At 40.2% G+C, this 18,161-nt stretch overlaps 3 pseudogenes; all 3 read left to right on the top strand.

The window, feature by feature from the left end:
* Positions 1-167: 167 nt before the first annotated feature.
* LOC110306644 (SNW domain-containing protein 1 pseudogene) lies at positions 168-6,565 on the top strand (annotated as a pseudogene).
* Positions 6,566-10,872: 4,307 nt separating this feature from the next.
* Positions 10,873-13,247, top strand: LOC110307445 (cell division cycle 5-like protein pseudogene; annotated as a pseudogene).
* A 346-nt stretch (positions 13,248-13,593) lies between these two features.
* On the top strand, positions 13,594-15,490 carry LOC110306645 (WW domain-binding protein 11 pseudogene; annotated as a pseudogene).
* Positions 15,491-18,161: the final 2,671 nt, after the last annotated feature.

The following is an 18,161-nucleotide window of genomic DNA, read 5'->3' on the forward strand; positions in this document are numbered from 1 at the left end:
CTACTCATCTCTGAGGAAATGCATCTCACATCCTTTCCCTGAGTCCCGGGCAGATGCTTTGGATGTAACTTCAAGGGTTAAGCTCTCAATAGATTTTTTGGCCTGGGTCTGTTGGTCAACTTTGGGACAATGTTAACACTTTGGTTTACACATGGTACTTTGCAATGATGATGGTGGTGGTGGTGATGGTGACGGTGGACATGGTGATGTTGTTGATGATGATGATTTCAGTGGTAAATTCCAAAAACGTCTATCTTTTGAGAATTAGAAACTTCTTTCAGATTTCTGCAAGTAATATTTGAGTTTCACACACTTTATATACTTCAAACTTTGCTAAAAAGAATAAAATTAAGTGGACTTAAAATATTTACATATCAATGATTAATGGACCGCTATCATGAGTAACTAAATTGTAGATATAACCTATAGATGTGTTAACAAAAGATTTTATCACTAAGTCCATTTTCTGGACCTACCAACACTAAGTCCCTATTGTTCCATTTGGAACCTTCCAATAAGTCTCTTTCCAAACATCCTAACACTTCTATTTCATTAACTAATAAGAAATGTGAGTTTAGTTAGTACTAATGATATAAACATAGATAGAATCATCAGTAGTAAAGAGTGGAACTCCAGAAATTTTCCCCTCAAAGTAGATTAATTTTGCCCATCAGTTTTCAAATGCTAAAAGACCTTCAGCTTGGTGTGCCTTAAGAATACCTCCCCATCCATGTGGTAATTTTTTAATTGTTATACTATTCTTAGTGGTGATAACAGAAACTTATATAATTCAAATCTAAGGAATTAAACTGATATTCATGAGCTTGCACATAGACATCTTTACCTGCTCAGTCATTTTGGTGTCTCTCATGTGGTAGTTTTCACTGCTTTGATTTGTTTGTGTCTTCTCCTAGTAAATATAGCTATTGAGAGTTCATATGTACACTATGAAGAAATAGTTAAATCCCTAGAGATAGAATTTAATGTCTGTTAACCTAATTTTCTATATCATACATCCTTATTTGCCCTGTTTTTGATGCCCCTTGATTCAGTGGTAAGAGGTTTTTATCATTACTCATCTGTGGCTGTGTACTATGTCAATCATACTCAATTCTCAAACAACTCATGAATGTCTGCATCAATATTTACAAACAGTTACATATGAGCCACTGTGATAAAGGTTCAGACAATCTACTGGGTATAAACATAAATGTTTATAAGGCAGTTTGACAACATGACCTTTATCAATATGACTGGGGTCTACTAAGTCCTATATCATCTCGAAACAAAGGCTTTGGACAGTACTTACATTGTATAAAGTACTATGAAAATTCACCAAAAATTAATAATCAAAATCATGTTGTATCCCAGTGTATCCCTTCCAAACATGTACTCTAAGGATTCTACATCTTATTATAGAAATATTTGCACACACATGTTTATTCACAGCATGGTATTCATGCTCTATAAACAGCATATAGAGGAACAAATAATCATCCCACGTTTCCAAAACACCACAAATAAAAGGTGACAAAGTTGTTCATATAGAAAAAGGAATATAACTCAGTGGTAAAACATGAAATATATAATCTATGAGTGTATGCATGGAATGGGAAAAACATACTGAATGTTCACCCATGTCCTTAAGACTAGTGTCTCATGTTCTGATTCATATATGTTCCAAGATTTGATTTCTTTTTTTTTTTTTTTGGTATATTTAATTGTTGAATCCTGTAGAAAAGAATTGACTCATCAGAGTATGGGAATTTTACAAAGATGATATAAAGAAATATGCATAAAACGAGAGTAAAGAATTTTAAAATTGAGCAGATTATGAGAGTTGGATGTCTTCAAGGAAGGAGTGTCTTCTGGACCAAGTGGACTGATGTAGATATGAGGTCAGAGAGACTATGACTGAAGGCACAGAGCCTGAACCAAGTCCATCCAGATTAAAATCCCCCAACTGGGAGGAAGAAATGGACACAAGTTCTCAGCCCTAAGCAAGAATTTCTGCAATTGACACTCACATACAAAGAAAAATTAATTTTCTTCAATGGAGTTGCACAAGAGATATTAAGCACAGTTAATCATGGAAGACAAGCTTTGAAGTTGATAGCCAACAAAACACGTGGTCAATGGTATTTCTGCAGATATTTTTTCCATCTAAAGATATTTCTTTTCAATATAACCTGGTTTACATATTTTTGTCTCACCTAAATTTGCCTATATAACATGACTCTGGAGCTGTGATTTTACTGATTTTACTATCTGTGTGAGTGTGCATGTTTGTGTGTGTGTATGTGTGTGTGTGTGTGTGTGACTGTGTTTTTGTGTGTGTGTCTGTATGTGAATGTGTCTGTCTGTTTGTGTGTGTGTGTGTCTGTGTTGGAAAATGTGTATGGATGTGTGTCTGTATCTGTATCTATGGTTGTGTGTGTGTGTGTCTATCTGTATATATGTATGGTTCTCTGTGTCTCTGTGTGTATGTGTGTGTGTGTGTGTTTGTGTGTGTTATTTCTCTATTTGTTTCTGTGTCTGTGAATATGTATATGTGTGTGTGTTTGTGTGTGTCTTTGTCTATTTGTTTGTGTGTCTGTGAATATGTATATGTGTGTGTGTGTGTGTGTATGTCCTGGTTTGTTTTAGTCGGTTTTGTTGTTTGCATGTTTGTTTGTATTTTGTTGTTGTTTACTTTAAATCCCCATCAATTTTTTTCATTTTTTTTCTTTTTCAGAAAAAAACAGATAAAAAGGTTTGTAATTGGGTAAGTTGGAAGGTAAGAAGGATCTGAAATAAGTTGTGGATAGGGAGATCAGTTATTACAACACATTGTATGATTTTACTCAGAAATTATAAAAAGCCATACAAACAAATAAACAGGCATCTAGGAAGTGTTTCACAAAGAATCTTTACAGTGTTTGAACATGGAGATATCACATGTCAATCACAGCAGGACAGACTAGTTAATACAATTAAGAAAGGAAACCACAGACAATACAGTGTACCATCCAGACCCTTCTCATCTCTCTATGTGGATTTCTGGCCTCATTGTGTCCCCTGCTTGTCATGAGCTTCCATGCAGTTAGGTTTGTCATGACTTACACTCAAGTTACAGAGTCTTACTTGAGAAAAACTTTATACCATTAACTTCACTGTTCATGGATCTAAGCTAAAGGGAGAAGTGGACATAGTTTATGTGGGGATAATTATTTATACATCGGAGATTTTAACTTGTGCCAATGTTACTGCAATGTCCCTCTCAGTGCCAGGTTCCTCCTTGGTGGCAGTTGGAACCAGCTCTTTCAGATCTCATTTTTAAAAAGGGAATGACAAGGGATAACAGCTTTTCTCCTGTCTTCATCAGGCTACTGTTCAGGCAGAGATCCTGTGTTCAGAAGATAAATTACTCACCTACATAGTATAACAGACAAAGTAAAAAGACTTACACAATAATTGGACATAGGAATGAGAAAGTTGACATAAGTAACTGAAATGCTGCAGCAGCTCAGGACATGGCAGAATCATAGAAGCTGAAATAGTTTTTTGAACTTACTGCAATAATAGGCCTGTATTAACAAGCATAGTTAATTAGTGAAAACTCTGCCTGGAGAAAATTGAAAAGGACCAACAATATGAAAACACTCTGGAGTTCCATAAAAGTACTAAACTTAAAAGTGTAATATATACACACAAAAACAAAAAAAAAAAAAAAACACTTGCTAAAGCAAACACATGAAAGACCTTTTACTTGAAGCAGACACTTGTGAAAGAAACTATTCCTGAAGCAGTCACAGGTAAAAGGATGTCTGCATATAGCAAACACATGAAAGGATCATTGAAGAAGGAGTATAAATATGATCCCATACACAGTGGAAGTTTTGCACTCAGCCTTGGGTTGGTTTGCTCCACCTCATTATTCTTAGCTAATGACAGACATATATTGGTTTGCCTTATGTAGTGTTGTTTACCTCAACTTGTGGTAATACTGATATTGAGAGAAACTCACCCAAGAACCGCTTGTGAGTTTTCTGCAGCTGCTTACTGCTTCAGCAGCCTTAGGCCAGTTGATGAGCCATCTGGATTCTTCATGATTGAGTTACAGGTGCCTGCTATCTACCTGCCTTGAGAACTGGTCTGCAACTTCTGAGTCATGTTTGGTGTAAGCAATGTTGCAGAACTTCTTCCAAAGAAGATCAACTCATCCCCAAAGAACTATTGCTGAACAGGTCTACTTCCTCATATTCTAATACATTTTCTGTACCCTTATCTCCATTGGATGGTAAGCTAGAGGAGAGGCTGAACCCTTATTAAAAGTAGGTGGAACAACAATATGAACTAACCAGTACCCCCAGATCTCATATCTGTAGATGCATATGTAGCAGAAGATGGCCTAGATGGCCATCACAGGGAAGAGAGGCCCATTGGTATTGCAAACTCTATATGCCCCAGTACAGGGGAATGCCAGGGCCAAGAAGTGGGACTGGGTGGGTAGTGGAGTAGGGTGGAGGGAGGGTATAGGGAACTTCTGGGATAGCATTTGAAAGGTGTTGCAGCCCGCCCGCGGTCCACAACACGAACGGTTCACTGAGAATGGCAGTTCCCTGCAAAGAGAGGAATCTAGACGGGGCGGAAGAAACAATGGAGTCAAGACAAAACTCTGATCAAGACTCAATTTAATATTTCCAGACACTCAGTTTATAAAGGAAGGGGGAGGGAACCCAATTTCCCGCCAAGTAACTCAGGGTCCAGTAGCAGGACGAACACGTGTGTGCCTCCAGGCAGCAGAGGGCAGGTTCCAGCAGTGGGCGTGGCAGGACGAATGAGCCGGTAGCTCCACCCTTGAGCAGGCAGGTTCCAGGCTGGGGGGAAGGGAGGCCACAGAAAGGTATATAAAGAAAATATCTAATAATAAATAAATAAATAAATAAATAAATAAATAAATAGTAGGTAACACAAAATATATTGAGGACACATGGTGGTCCTATGCTTACAAATTCAGTCTTTGTGAATTCATTTGACTTTGGCTCAATTGAGTTAATAGCCTTCAAATCCTGTTGTTTGGCATCCATTCTCAGTTATCTCAGGACTAACTTGATACTGAAGACAGGAAAAGATCGCATATATCACAGAAGACCTTGTGGGTCACCTCTGGAATGGAGCCTCCCTGATCCAGATACAAGAAAAGCTGGATTCTGTGCATGTTAGAGGACTTTGGAGATGGAGGTGCTCCCAGAGATCCATATGGCCAGTATGGTTTGGATAAGGGGCAAAAATAAAAGTGTCAAATTCAATGACCATTCAGTTGCATCATGAAGGAAAAATTAAATATGATATTCAACATGGACCACCAAAAGAAAAGGACATTTACAGCAAATACCATGACCTAGATCCAAAGGAAGTTATATATGTAGATGACCCAGATCTGCAATGTCTCTATGAAGAGAACAGTGAAGAGATAACAGAAATGACAAGAGTAGCCTTGCAGAAGATAGTATCAAGGAAGGTTGCTGCTGCCATGCCATCTCAGCAAGGAGGAACATTCAATTCTGGAGCTAAACAGAGGGTTATTTTGATGGTAGAATTGCAGAAATACCCAATGGAGCCTCCAACATTCAAGATGAGTAAGAAAATTCCCTGTGGACCACCTTCTCCTAAAGTGCCAATGATGCACTGTCCTACTAAGAAGACTTTTAAAGAACAGCTAGAATGGAAGATCCCTCCATGTATCCAACTAGAAGAACTCAAAACTTTATGATTCCATTGGATTAACAAGTGACTGCTGGTGGAAAAAGGGCTGCAGTCTATACATATAAATGAAAATTTGCAAACTGCCTGAAGCACTATCTTTTGCTGATCTGAAGGTACATGAAGCTGTGGAAATGTGAGCCAAATTGGAGAAAAAGATAGCTAAAAAAAACAAAACAAAAACAAAAACAAACAAACAAAAAAAGAATAAAGAGAAACTTAGAGAAATGGCCCAGAAAGTAAAAAAGGAGAACTGGGTTGAAAGTCTATGTGGAAAAGAGGATGGGGAGACATGAAAAAGGGATGAAATCCTTTATGGCAGGCAAAAAGAGAAGCACTGTGACTGGAATGTTTCCAGGGCAGCTCCTGATAACAAGTCAAACGAACAGAGAAATGAAAATGGAGATGTCAGTGAAGTCATTGCTCTTGGTGTGCCCAATCCTTGAACTTCCAATGAAGTCAAGTATGAACAAAGGCTCTTCAACCTTGCCAGGGGCTTGCAGGAGGAGAGGATGAAAATTACATTGTTTATGATCAGGCCTGGAGAGGTGGGAATGATGTGGCTCAGAGTATCCACAGGCCCAGTAAAATTCTGGACCATGACATGTAAGGTGATGACCTCAGAACCAGGAAAAAGTCCTACAGATTCATTCCTGTTAAGGTGTTTTCTTGTTCAGACCATAGACAGAGAGGCTCAAATGGACCATTTCACTTTGAGGAAGATCCTTTTGGTTTGGACACGTTTTTGGAAGAAGCCAAACTGTACAGTTTTTCTAAAAGACCATCTGAAGGCATGCTCTTAGTTTGTATAAAGCCATAGTGTGTCTGTATTCTACAAGACCTCTGCTACATCCTCACTGCCTTCTGCTCCATAGTCCAAGGCAGTTTAGCTAAAAGGCTACCTATTCTCCCACCCTTTTCCTTTTCCTACTTATTTTCCTGTAGATTAAAATTTGTTAAGTGCTTCCCATCAGACCCCTTGGGGATGTCACTCCATGCTTGAACTTTTGTGAGACCAGAGTGTGGGTCACATATGTCAAGCTCCCAGACGACAGTGCTTTTATTACCCTTCTATCTCAACATCAGTACCACCTGGGTGGCACTTACATGTTACCAAGTAGAGCTTCAGCAGGAGGTGCATTGCTTTTCTCTGGATCACAATTGCTTTGTATACTCAGAAAATACTTCTCAGAAGATTTCACCTCAATGATACTGGTCTCTTCTTAATCACAATTAATTTTTTAACTCCAGCTAATCAATATAACTTGTCCTAGTAGCCTCCTACTCTTTTTGATTATAAATCCAAACCCACATGGCCAAAGCTGACAAGTTCTGCTGTTTGCAGGATCTTGTTCTATTACATTATCACTATCTTCATCTTTCCCATCTCCTTCACTGCCTAAGCTTGACTGTCCTGGAACTTGCTGTGAAGACTGACCTTGAACTCAGACATCTATTTGCCTGTCTCCTGGCATTAAAGGTGTGTACTACCATGCCTGCATTTAAGCTTTTCTTCACCTAGAACTTGTTCTGTTTTTGGCTGACCTTGAACTCAGAGATCTGTTTGGCTTTATCTCCTGGGATTAAATTTTGCTGTGTTGGATCTTGAAACAAGTTCAGTACTCCCTTGATTCAATTTAATATCCTTGAACTCAGGATTCAGCTCCATTTCTATTCCTGGTGCCCTTTTAATACTTGACCTATGTATTTTATATTTTTCCTTTCAACGTATTCCAAATGCTCTTCATGTGATGTAAGCAGAGAACAAAGTCTATGACGGGCATTTCTGAGACTTCCTTGTTCAATGCAATTAATCTGAGTCTCTAAAACTTACCCTCATTCTGTCTCTTCAGACTAGGTCAAAAAGCAACCACTTAAGAGCACTAATCCCAAACACTAACATGGTTGCTGAGAAGAAACATCTGCTGCTCTAGTACCCAGTGGGTCCAATGCCCTCTTCTAGCATCTTCAGGCACCAAGCATGCATGTGGTTTCAGATAGCTATGCAGACAAAACACACACACACACACACACACACACACACACACACACACACACACACACATATATATATATATATATATATATATATATATATTATGAACTAAGTTCTAAGTTTGGTTACATGTAGTATATGAGTGTGGAGTGTGTGTGTGTGTGTGTGTGTGTGTGTGTGTGTAATACAACTATAACACCTCTGTGAAAGTAAGAGAACAATCTGAGATTGTCTGATTGTCTGTTTTCTCTATCTATCTGAGACTGTACTCAGGTAGTAAAGCATGTCAGCAAGGGCCTTTTCCCATTCTGACACGAATTCACTTTGACAGATCTATTTTCTTAGTTGTGTTGTAGTAAAGTTGCTGTACTCTATATAACCAGAGGACAAAGAGGGATCATTATGGTACAAGCAGCCCAAATGATATGCCCCTGCAGAAAATGAGACTTGACTGTAAGAACACAAACCGATCCCTTTCTTCCAAACCTACAACCCAGGTTATGGTCTAGGCATTTCTGATTTCCCACATTCATTATTTTAACATTGTCCTTGGTAGCATCTTTTGTATCTCATCACCATAGAAAGCAAGTATCAAGTAAGAATTGTCCTTTTGTTTGTTTTGTTGGTGTGGTGATTTAATTATGCTTGGAGCAGGGTGTGGTCCTATCTGGAGGTGTGGCCTGGTTGGAGGAGGTGTGCCACTGTGGAGGCTGGGCTTTGGGGAAATATATATATACTCAAGCTCTGCCCAGGGTGAGACACAGTAGGTTCTCCTTGCTGCCTTCAACTTGGGTGGCAGAGGCAAGAAGATATATGATCTAGCTTAACCTGGTCTGTAGAAAGAGTTTCAGGGCAGCCAGGATTACACAGACAAACCCTATCTCTGAAAGAATCATCTCTCTTCTGTGTCTCAATCCTCCTTCAGAGAAGATGGTGCTCACCAGGTAAGGAGTTGATTTGGGTTCTGGATATGCAAGGGTCTGGGAGTACATATATTTTCCATTTTTCTAACCAGACTTTTCAGGCTCAGGGTCAGAGCGAGGTAACTTGGCCATGATCATGGCTAGAAGCTCTTGTGGGCTTCATTGATGATTAGGCTGCTGGTGTCTTTCATCAGTTGCTTTGCCTGCCTGCTTGCCTCCCTCCTTCCTTTCCTACAAGAAAGCAAGTCCCTCTTGCTTCTGTGTGTGGGATTTAACTAGCTGGCTTGACATTACTTTGTAGGTTGTAACCTGAAATTGTAAGCCAGATAAACCCCTCCTCCTGTAAATTTTGATTTGCCAGAATATTTTAACAATAGCCACAGAAATGAAGGTAGAACCAACATGTGATATTTACTAGTGTGGTAGTAGCCTTGATACAGATAAATAAGAGTGAGTTGTGCTTACTAAGTTTTAGAGGTAGCAAACATTTGAGTCTTCCTCAGGCACTCTAATATATATTAGTAGGACTATAAGCGGAAAGCTACAATTTGAAATGGATGCACACAGAAAAAATCCAGGGGTTCGGTGTGCATTTTGTGCATGTCATAGCAATGGTGAAAAATGAAATCTCAATATGGCCAGGCTTGGTGGATACAATGCTTCATTTAGCTTTCATTTGTATGTTTTTAAATGTCATTTATAAAAAGCAGCAAATACTGGCTGGAGAGACACATTATTCTTTCTGAGCACTGGCTCTTCTTACATAGGACCTGGCTTAGTTCCAGACACTATCTCCTATAACTGCTCACAAAGAAAAAGTTAGTTTTCAAAAAAAAAAAAAAAATGCCGGGCATGGTGGCACACACCTTTAATCCCAGCACTTGGTAGGCAGAGGCAGGCAGATTTCTGAGTTCAAGGCCAGCCTGGTCTACAAAGTGAGTTCCAGGACAACCAGGGCTATACAGAGAAACCCTGTCTCAAAGAAACAAAGAAATTAAAAATAAAATAAAGAAAAATAGAGAAAGAAAAGTTAGCTTTCCCCAAAGGAGTCTCACTATGTAAAAATCCATTCTTAAGGGAAAGCCCCATACCCAGAAGTAAGTAGATGGTCAGCACACAATGAACTCAGTAGTGTTTCTGGAGAATTTGTTTTACTTTTAGTGTTAATTTGTATAGCTCTATTCTGGTTGGTTGGTTTGTTATTAAGCCTTTCTCACATCCTAAGGAGATGGAGATGAACTTTCTGGTTGGTCTTTGCTGTTATGTTTTCACTGGATGCACCAGGACTTCGTATAATGGTCATATGTGTCTATGTCAACTGCTTTAATGTGTTGTTTTGTGTCCCAATGTAGAACTAAGTAACAAAACCTGAGGCTTTAATTTCTCATTCATTTGTGAACTTAAAAACAACTTAAGAGTTTTTTAGTTACATGAGCATACTAGAGCTGTTCTCAGACACATCAAAAGAGGACATTGGAACCCATTACAAATTGGTGTGAACCAACATGTGGTTGATGGGAATTGAACTCAGGTGCTCTGGAAGAACAGCCAGTGCTTTCAACTGCTACGCAATCTCACCAGCCATGGAATTGGTTTTATTATATGTTTTGAGCATGTCCATTCAAAGTGCAGCAGTGCATATTTGTAAGTGTTCTAATGATATATTAAAGGTCTCATAAACACAAATGACCTTATAATATTGGGTACTCTAAACTTCTTTAAAATGTATAGAAATGGTATCTGAGTCTATTAAGTGTTTTATGAAATCTTAAACTGTTACATTTTAAAAATATCTACATTCCTCAGAATGATAAAAAAGAAATTTCTATTAAGCTATACAATTAATTGTTGTGTGCAGAAGTTTTGATAAATATAAATTCTTTCTTTCCAAGGCATGAGGTTTCAAGATGGGAGTATCTGCGTGGTTGAGCCAGAGGCAGAGGTGAAGTGCCCTTCTCAGAAAGTTCTCCAGGAGAACCTTCTAGCTGCTCTTGCCTGCCCAGGAACCTCACAGTCATTCCTGCTTTAAAATTAAGAAGTAAATCATATGAAAAGCAGAAGGTCGCTCTTGAAGGAAGTGGCTTCTCTGAATCCATAAGCAGAAGGTTGCTCTTGTAGGAAGTGGCCTCCCTGAGTCCGTGACCAAAGCACCATTACTATGTTCTCAAAGCTCCTCTTGGCTGCTTGCTGGGACATACTGCTGCCAAAATGCCCCGGATCATGATAAAAGGAGGAATGTGGAGGAATACAGAGGATGAAATTTTGAAAGCAGCAGTAATGAAATATGGGAAAAACCAGTGGTCTAGGATTGCTTCATTGCTGCATTGGATAATGGCAAAGCAATGCAAAGCCAGATGGTACGAATGGCTGGATCCAAGTATTAAAAAAACTGAATGGTCCAGAGAAGAGGTAGAAAAACTCTTGCACTTGGCCAAGCTGATGCCAACGCAGTGGAGGACCATTACTCTGATCATAGGAAGAAAAACAGCCCAGTGCTTGGAACACTATGAGTTCCTCCTGGACAAAACTGCACAAAGGGACAATGAAGAGGAAACAACAGATGATCCCCGAAAACTTAAGCCTGGAGAGATAGATCCAAACCCAGAAACCAAACCAGCCCGGCCTGATCCAATTCACATGGATGAAGATGAACTTGAGATGCTTTCTGAGGCTCGAGCCCGTCTGGCCAATACTCAAGGAAAGAAGGCTAAAAGGAAAGCAAGAGAAAAGCAGTTGGAGGAAGCAAGGCGCCTTGCTGCCCTCCAGAAAAGATGAGAGCTTTGAGCAGCTGCTATAGAGTTTCAGAAGAAAAGGAAAAAGAAGAGAGGAGTCGATTATAATGCTGAATTCCCATTTGAAAAAAAAGCCTGCTCCTGGTTTTTATGATACTTCTGAGGAGAATTACCAGGCCCTTGTTGCAGATTTCAGGCAATTACGACAACAGGATCTTGATGGGGAGCTAAGATTTGAAAAAGGAGGAAGAGAGAAAAAAAAAAAAAGATAAACAGCTATCCTCCAAACTAGTGGTGTCTCTGAGATTACTGAAAAGAGAAGCAAACTAGGGTTGCCTGCGCCTCAGATTTCAGATGCTGAACTCCATGAAGTTGTCAAGGTAGGCCAGGCCAGTGAAGTTGCACTGCAGACAGTGGAGGAGTCTGGAATAACAAACTCCTTCTAGCACTCTCCTGTCTCTGTACGATGCCACAAACAAAAACAACATTGCTCTGAGAAGCCCATGGACACCAGACTCTCAAGACAGGATTCTACAGGAAGCTCAGAACCTCATGGCCTTGACCAATGTGGACACTCAATTGAAAGGTGGGCTTAATCCCCCCCTGCATGAGAGTGACTTCTCTGGTGTAACCCCACAGTGGCAGGTTGTGCAGACTCCAAATACAGTTCTGTCTACCCCTTTCAGGACTCCACCTAATGGAGCTGAATGGCTGACTCCACGAAGTGGAACAACCCCTAAACCAGTCTCTGATGCCACCCCAGTTAGAACACCACTTAGAGACAAGTTAAACATTAATCCAGAGGACAGAATGGCAGACTACAGTGAGCCCTCTTATGTGAAGCAGATGGACAGAGAATCTTGTGAACATCTCCATGTAGGGTTGTTAGGCCTCCCTGCACCTAAGAACAATTTTGAAATTGTTCTGCCTGAAAATGCTGAGAAGGAACTGGAAGAACATGAAATAGATGATACCTATATTGAAGATGCTACTGATGTGGATGCTCGAAAGCATGCCATAAGAGATGCTGAGCCTGTAATGGAAATAAAAGAAATGCACAAAACTGTTCAGAAGGATCTACCCAGACTGTCTGAAGTAAATGAAACTATTTTAAGACCTTTAAATGTAGAATCACCTCTAACAGATTTACAGAATAGTGAATAACTGATCAAAAAAGAAATGATTACGATGCTTCATTATGATCTTCTACATCATCCCTACGGACCATCTGGAAATAAAAAAGGAAAAAATGTCGGGCTTGCTACCAACAATTCAGAGCACATTACCTATCCTGAGCATAGCCCTTATGAGAAGTTCTCCAAAGAAGATCTGAAAAAGGCCCAGGATGCTCTGGTACAAGAGATGGAAGTGGTAAAACAAGGAATGAGCCATGGAGAACTCTCCATTGAAGCTTACAACCAGGTGTGGGAGGAATGCTACAATCAAGTCCTCTATCTTCCTGCTCAGAGCTGCTACACCCATGCTAATCTTGCTAGCAAGGACAGAATTGAATCACTTGAAAAGAGACTTGAGAGAAACATGGGTCACATGACAACAGAAGCCAAGAGAGCTGCAAAGATGGAAAACAAGATGAAAATTTTGCTTGGTGGTTACCAGTCTCGTGCTATGGGGCTCATGAAACAATTGAATGATTTATGGGACCAGGTTTATCAGGCTCACTTAGAGCTATGCACTTTTGAAGAACTCAAGAAACATGAAGACTCTGCTATTCCCCATAGGCTAGAGTGTCTAAGAGAAGATGTGCAGCAGCAACGGGAACGAGAGAAAAAGCTTCAGCAGAGATACTTGGATTTGCTGATGGAGAAAGAGACTTTATAGGCGAAGTTCTGAAGCACAGTTGATGCTCTGCCACAGAAGAACTAGTTGTTGCTTTCCTACTCAGCAAGGCAGAACTGACCTTCCTCTTTGTTGACAAAGTTACCCAGTACCTGTGGTTTCTCAGTTGTTCCTTGTGAATGTTACTGTTCATTGTGTTCCATGTTACAAACTTGGACTCCAGGATAATCAGGGTTTCAATTATACAGATTCTTATTCTTTGCCAGTGTCATATTTATAAAAATTTTATAGTTTAGGCCTTTAATTTAAAAAAACTGACTTTAAATACTGCCTGTGAATAAACCCTTGAATAAAAAGAACATGTGGGAAAAAAAAGAAGTAAATCATATAAATTGTCAACATGGGGCAAAGTTCAACATCCTCTACCAAGAATGGGAAGTTTATGGACCCCATAGACCAAGCCCAAAAGGAAGCATGGAAGAGAGAAATGAGTAAGAACAAAAAGCAGTGCATGGTGGTATGAGCTGCAGTTTTGAAGATGAAAGATCCAAAACAGATTATCCAGGGCAGGGGGGAATTTGATGATGGTGTTTAACCCAGTACAACAGCCACAGTTGAATGAGAAAGTACTGAAAGACAAGCAAAAAAAAGCTGCAAGACACCTTTCAATGAATTCTTCAAGTTTATGAAAAATAAAACCCAGATATTTACAAAGAATTGAGAAAGCCAGAAGTAGAATATAAACAGAAGAGAGCTCAACTAAGCCAGAATTTTGATGCTGTCAAGAACACTCAGCACGTGGAAGTAGAGAACACCCCTTTGTGTGACATGCAACATGCTCCTTCCAATATCTTGATTCAGGACATTCCACTTCCTGGTGCCCAGCCACGTCCATCCTGAAGAAAATCTCAGCATATGGGCCTCCAATTGGAACAATTACTATCCTTCCTTCCTCTTCTGGGACATGGTGTTCCACGTTTACCTCCTGGCAAGAAACCACCAGGCCCTCCACTTGTCCCACTTTCTCCTCAAGTCCTGCAGATGTATGGCAGTAAAGTGGGTTTTGCTCTAGAATTTCCCCCTTGGAGACAGGATGATGACATGCTGTACAGTCCAGGATGTGCTCAGCAGAGTTATGATGATACCCTGTCCATCACCAGCGAAGATGGTGGCTATCCTAAGTCCATGGATCAAGATAAGCATGATGTGAGACCTGAGGACAGTGATACTGACATATTGGATGCAGAGAATGACTGGTATGAGTTCAGGCACATCGATAACAGTAAGCACAAAATCACTGAGGAGACAAAGTCAGGTTTGGGCATCCGATTTGCTGATATGTCTGGGAACCTAAGGAAGAAGCACATGAAGGAGCTGGCTCCTGTTCATGCCAAGATGCTTCGAATGGTAGGTCATGATATCCCTGAGGAAGAACAGGAACTTGAAGAATTTTCAAAAGAGGATGATGACAAAAACTCTGATAATTCTGAAGCAGAGAAGCAATCACAAAAGCAGCACAAAGTAGATTCCTACTCTGATGGTACACGCTCTACAGTCTGTTCATACTTCTTAGATACAAGCAGCTTCCATGCCACGAAGACCACCTGTCCCACCCTTACAGAATCCTGACCCATGTGTAGGTCTTCCTCCATTCCTAAGACCACCTGGAATGGCAGGAATCCAAGGGCCTTTACCACAACTTTTACCTCAATGGCCTCCAACAGGCCCATCAGGTCTGGTCCTTGAGGACCATCCTTAAAGAACCCTACCAAGTCTACCTCCTACAGCACTTCCAGGTATCCCTTCTCCTCATCCTAGCATGATGTGCCTACCCTTGAGGCCTCCTCTTGCATCTGCCCCACCTGGTCTTTTCCCACCAGCTCCCTTGCCCAACCAAGGAGTGTTGAGTGCCCTGCCCAGCCTCATTCAGCAACCAAAGGCAGAGGATGCAAGAGCAGCCACCATCAAGAAGAAGTCCACAGTGACCATCAGTGCCAAGCCCCAGATCACCAATCCCAAAATAAGGGTCATACATTTTGTGCCCACTGCACTGAGGGTACACCATGAGAATAAGCGGGGTACTGCTGTTCCCCAAAGAAGATCTCAGGATGACTCTGCTGTGCTCATTGCCAAAGCAGCCAAGATCTAGTCCTTCAATTCCTGTCTCAGTACAAACCAAGGACAATGCTTATGAAGTATTTATGAAAAGATGGAAGGACTGCTGTGATAGACTCTCGTTCTTCCAGGACAGGCTTCTCATCAGCGTACTGGTTTGTGGAACAAGAGACACTTGTTAAAGTTAAGGTTAAGAGAAATGTCCACTGTAAGGTGTTTTTCATGTCCACTTCCATGAGCCTGCTAATGTTTGCCTGCTGGGATCTATGCCCTCACCCCACACAAGGTGTTTCTTTATAATAGGCCAGGATGTGAAACACTGCTGCTAAACCCTGTTCTATTTGATACCACCATCTCCTCCCTCTCTTCATCTCTCTATTTTGGGAATTCTGCTAGTTATTTTTCTTTAAGTTTTAGTAACTTGTTTTGAATTATATGCCTTGAGTAGAGAATTCTGAAGGATAAATAAAGTTTATTTCATCTTGGCTTTTGTTTTTGAGTTATTTTTAGTATTGTCCTGTAAATATTTTGTAATATTTTCCTGGTAGTGAAATGGATTACAATATCGTTTTCTAATTCAATGTAGGATATATGGGAAGAAAATATATAGTTCTGGGATTAAAGTTATTTCTCACAAGCTAAACTCTTTGAGTGTTTCATGGAGAAATTAAATGTTCCATACCAAGATAAAAAGTTCAATGTGGTCCATTGGTCACTGCTGGGAAACCCTGAGGTTGCTCTATAACTTCAGGGAAGGCTGCCTGCATTAACTGGTAGTGGCTAATGAGCTATAAGGATGTTTTGGAAGAATGCAGGTCTCATCAGAAGCTATTTTCTTACTCTGAATGGGTGGTAGATCTCATCCTAATCACACCTCATGACACATGCAAAAGCATGCTCCTTCCTCTGATAAGTCACCATCTTCTATATCTGCTTCAGGACAACGTCAAAGTAAATGGTGAGAAGCTGGAAGCAATCCCGCTAAAATCAGGGACTAGACAAGGCTGCCCACTTTCTCCCTATCTATTCAACATTGTAGTTGTAGTCCTAGCCAGAGCCATTTGAAAACAAAAGGAGATCAAGGGGTTACAAATTGGAAAGGAAGAAGTCAAAATACCACTTTTTGCAGATGATATGATTGTATATGTAAGTGACCCTAAAAATGCCACCAGAGAACTCCTAAACCTGATAAATAGCTTCAATGAAGTAGCTGGGTACAAAATTAACTCAAACAAGTCAATGGACTTTCTGTATACAAAGGATAAACAGGCTGAGAAAGAAATTATGGAAACAACACCCTTCTCAATAGTCACAAATAATATAAAATACCTTGGTGTGACTCTAACTAAGGAAGTGAAAGATCTGTATGACAAGACCTTCAAGTCTCTGAAGAAAGAAATTAAAGAAGATCTCAGAATACGGAAAGATCTCCCATGCTCATGGATGGACAGGATCAATATAGTAAAAATGGCTATCTTGCCAAAAGCAATCTACAGATTCAATGCTATCCCCATCAAAATTCCAACTCAATTCTTCAACGAATTAGAAAGTGCAATCTGCAAATTCATCTGGATTAACAAAAAACCTAGGACAGCAAAAACTCTTCACAAGGATAATAGAACCTCTGGTGGAATCACCATGCCTGACCTAAAGCTTTACTACAGAGCAATTGTGATAAAAACTGCATGGTACTGGTGTAGCAACAAACAAGTAGACCAATGGAATAGAATTGAAGACCCAGAAATGAACCCACACACCTATGGTCACTTGATCTTTGACAAGGGAGCTAAAACCATCCAGTGGAAAAAAGACAGCATTTTCAACAAATGGTGCTGGCACAACTGGCAGTTAACATGTAGAAGAATGCGAATTGATCCATTCCTATCTTGTACTAAGGTCAAAACTAAGTGGATCAAGGAACTCCACATGAATCCAGAGACAGTGACACTTATAGAGGAGAAAGTGGGCAAAAGCCTCGAAGATATGGGCAGAGGGGGAAAATTCCTGAATAGAACAGCAATGGCTTGTGCTATAAGATTGAGAATCAACAAATGGGACCTCATAAAATTGCAAAGCTTCTGTAATGCAAAAAGTCCACCAACAGATTGGGAAGGGCTCTTTACCTATCCTAAATCAGACAGGGGACTAATATCCAATATATATAAAGAACTCAAGCAGGTGGGCTCCAGAAAATCAAATAACCCCATTAAAAATGTGGCTCAGAGGTAAACAAAGAATTCTCACCGGAGGAAAACCAAATGGCTGAGAAGCACCTGAAAAAATGTTCAGCATCCTTAATCACCAGGGAAATGCAAATCAAAACAACCCTGAGATTCCACATCACACCAGTCAGAATGGCTAAGATCAAAAATTCAGGTGACAGCAGAGGCTGGCGAGGATATGGGGGAAGAGGAACACTCCTCCATTGTTGGCGGAATTGCAGGCTTGTACAACCACTCTGGAAATCAGTCTGGTGATTCCTCAGAAAATTTGACATAGTACTACTGAAGGATCCTGCAATACCTCTCCTGGGCATATATACAGAAGGTGTGACAACCGGTAAGAAGGACACATGCTCCACTATGTTCATAGCAGCCTTATTTATAATAGCCAGAAGCTGGAAAGAACCCAAATGTCCCTCAACAGAGGAATGGATATAGAAACTGTGGTACATTTACACAATGGAGTACTACACAGCTATTAAAACAAATGAATTAATGAAATTCCTAGGCAAATGGATGGACCTGGAGGGCATCATCTTGAGTGTGGTAACCCAATCACAAAAGAATTCACATGATATGTACTCACTGATAAATGGAAATTAGCCCAGAAACTTAGAATACCCAAGATATA

Source organism: Mus caroli, unplaced genomic scaffold (genome assembly GCF_978045245.1).
Source record: "Mus caroli unplaced genomic scaffold, Mus_caroli_1 scaffold_14, whole genome shotgun sequence".
Classification (NCBI taxonomy): domain Eukaryota; kingdom Metazoa; phylum Chordata; class Mammalia; order Rodentia; family Muridae; genus Mus; species Mus caroli.